The sequence below is a fragment of the Eleutherodactylus coqui genome, chromosome 10, assembly GCF_035609145.1.
Source record: "Eleutherodactylus coqui strain aEleCoq1 chromosome 10, aEleCoq1.hap1, whole genome shotgun sequence".
Classification (NCBI taxonomy): domain Eukaryota; kingdom Metazoa; phylum Chordata; class Amphibia; order Anura; family Eleutherodactylidae; genus Eleutherodactylus; species Eleutherodactylus coqui.
Genome location: NC_089846.1, coordinates 99348605 through 99351995, shown reverse-complemented (window position 1 = coordinate 99351995; position 3391 = coordinate 99348605). Strand labels below are relative to the sequence as shown.

Genomic DNA, 3391 nt, shown 5'->3' with positions numbered 1-3391 from the left:
GTAGCCGTCCGCCATTAGGATCACCACACAGAGGTACGTGATTGTGACATCCACGCGGATGATGTGCGGGATGTTTTTAGGCTAAGCCTTTTCTTCAGTAATTGCCCGCCAGATTGTATGTGTAGAGGATCTTGTTTTTTTGCATCCTCGGGAGTATGTTTTGTGTCGAAGACCGGTGACATATAGATAACATGGACTATAAGGCCGTATTGTTCCTGTGTATTTCTCCTCCCAGCCTCTGAGCTTCTACCTGTAACTACTGTTGCTGTGAATGTACCTGTATGCAAAGTTTATCTAAGTAAAATTTACAGGGTCTCAACCGTTCCTGAGGTACGATACACAAGTCTCTGTGTTTATTACTCCGCGATATAGAATAATGGAGTGAGAGAAAGGTGGATTCGCGATGTGAGATATCTAGATATAACGCACGCACGCACGCGCGCGCGCACACACACACACACACACGTCCCAGTGTTCATATTTCTTTGTCTGTTACACCCTGACCGCTCCCACTGGGCCCCCTATAGCTACACCCCTGCCCACCTATAGCTACACCTCTCGTGTGAGACCCCCAGTAGCGTCATGTGGACAGACTGAACTGACAGTAAAAGTTCTCTGTGAAGAATTTATTCTTAGCAGATATGAACGATAATAATGGTATCCGTTGTTCTATTACGCAGTGTTATCAGCCTCATTGCCCTCTTGTGGGGTGGAGATTCTGCGCTGCTCCGGGCATCATGGCACAGCATTCATTCCAAGGCTTCAGAGGAAGAGTCTTCGTCATGCGCTGGGGCCGCAGCGTCATATTCTAGCGTGTCATCGAGATTATCAGGGCCCAGGAGATGATGGCGGCTCTTATCTACGGAGACCTGAATCAATGAAAACATCGCTCAGATTACACGTAGCACCATCTCCATTCGGAATGGCTGAGTCTCTCTGCTATGCCTCATCCCTGAGCCCCTCATTACACTCACACATCTATATATATCTATATAGATGTGTGAGTGTAATGAGGGGCTCGAAAGACGAAAGCCCTGACTGACTGGCCAAAAATTCTCCAACTTCTCGATGTCGTAGAAACATGAAATTTGGCACGAGCATAGATTACGTCCAAAACAGGAAAAGTAAATGGGTCCCAACTCAATTATTCAATTCTAGCGCAAAAGAACTAGCGTCCAAATTTTACGTACAGAATCTAATTCTCTCATTTCCCGATGTCGTAGAAACATGAAATTTGGCACAAGCATAGATTATTTCCAAAATAGGAAAAGTAAAGCAGTCCCAACTCGATTATTTAATTCTAGCACAAAAGATTTAGCGTCTAAATTTTATGTACGTAATCTAATACTCTCACTTCCTGATGCCATAGAAACATGAAATTTGGCACAAGCATTGATTATGTCATAAATAGGAAAAGCTAATGGGTCCCAACTTGATTATTCAATTCTAGCGCAAAAGAATTAGCGTCCAAATTTATTGTACGGAATCTAATTCTCTCACTTTCCGATGTCACAGAAACTTGAAATTTGGCAAGGACATTGATTATGTCATAAAATAGGAAAAGCTAATGGGTCCCAACTCGATTATTCAATTCTAAGCGTAAAAGAATTAGCATCCAAATTTTACGTACGATGTCTAATTCTCTAACTTCTCAATGTCATAGAAACTTGAAATCTGGCACGAACATTGATTATGTCATAAATAGGAAAAGTTAATGGGTCCCAACTCGATTATTTAATTCTAAGCGCAAAAGAATTAGCGTCCAAATATTACGTACATAATCTAATTCTCTCACTTCTTGATGTCATTTTATATAAAGGAAATGTCACATGGTTACCTCCCCGTGGTGTTTCCTGGGTAACGCAAAGAACCATGCAAAATGGTGAACATATGTTTTTCCTCAGTATCTCTAAAGTAACCACGACTTCATAAGGTTTTCCGTGTGAACACCAGATAAACACCAGTACCAAATTAACTCGGGCGAAGCCGGGTATATCAGCTAGTTATAATATATATCACACAATACGAGGGTTTATTCACTCATCACAGCAAAAAACAAAAAACGTGAGCGCAACGTGAAACCCAAAGGACACACGAAAAATGCCCTCCATAGGATGGCCAACCCCCTTCAGGGCCGCCCACATGCACATCCCCACGTCCCTATAGATGCTTATGGGTTGCAGACACACAATGTGACTGTATCCGAATACCCCGGGAATGGAAAATTGTGCCATCCTTTCCATAGACCCCAATGCAAAAACCCACCCACCGCCATGTGCCATCTGTAATACTGCTGACTTATTACTGACAGAGCAGCTATTGGGCTCCCTCAGACACCAGGACTCGGATGTGACTGCTACCTCTGCACCCCTGTACAGGGAGTTTACAGCGGAGACCCTCACCTCATTGTCCGACATCTCAGCAGCCTCCATTTCACCGTCTGGAATATCCATCTACAAAAACAATAAATGCAGAACTGATGCCAATCCAGCAGAACTACAACTCCCAGCATGCACTGCCAGTAGCAGACTGTCAGGGAATGCTGGGAGTTGTAGTTACAAAGGCAGACACAGCAAAGATATAAACTCACACCAACTGCAATACACTGAAATAACCCCAGGGGCACTATTACGCGAGAACTGGTGGCCCCTGCAAGTTCAGCTCAGAAATCAGAAAAAGCACAAATCCAGGCGCACCCCAGAAATCAGCACCAAAACACAAACATCAGCGGTGCTCAAGTAATGATAAATAAACCGGATCTTCCACTGCGGCTATTTACCTGCAATAAAGGTTAACCCTTTCTGAAACTGAAGATTACTTATAAATCTTCTCATGAGGGCTTATTCAGATGCCCGTGTGCGCAAAAACGCTAAACGCAGCGCAACGTACTTACGCATGAACAAGGTTGGATGAGGTTGAAGAAGCCCTTAGTTATTGGAGAGGAGATTTGATTATTGCTCGATGGTGGCGCTGTTACATTACTGTCTATTGTAAATACCTACTAACAGAGTGGTGAAAAGCGGTACTGCAAGAAGTGTGAGCAAGATTGTTAACAGCTGGAAGTTTCTCCTGAAAATGACAGCAAGAAAAGCGCCACAGCGTCCTGGATTACCGGCTCTCAGCAGCAAGAGCTCCCCTTTAAGGCCTCCTTCACACGGGCAACAGCGATATCGCTGCTACAAAATCACTGCGCCACCGCAGCTTTGTACACGCGATTTTGTAGCGCCAGTGATGCTTTTTTTTCTTTTGAAGACTGTTGCATTGCGTCACTGTTATCACGAGAAAGTTAACAGGCGGCTTTTAATGTTACAAATGTATCGCATGAAAATCGCAAGTTTGTGCTATGCCATAAACAAGAAGGCTCCATAGGGAAACATGGGCTACAAAACAT

At 43.8% G+C, this 3391-nt stretch overlaps 1 long non-coding RNA gene across 1 annotated transcript; it reads right to left on the bottom strand.

Annotated features, from left to right (window-relative positions):
* Window positions 1–619: 619 nt before the first annotated feature.
* LOC136579792 (uncharacterized) lies at window positions 620–2977 on the bottom strand. The gene is made up of 3 exons (XR_010786922.1): window positions 2894–2977; window positions 2403–2453; window positions 620–869 (listed from the first exon to the last, which is right to left on the bottom strand). It is a non-coding gene; the product is annotated as an uncharacterized lncRNA (long non-coding RNA).
* Window positions 2978–3391: the final 414 nt, after the last annotated feature.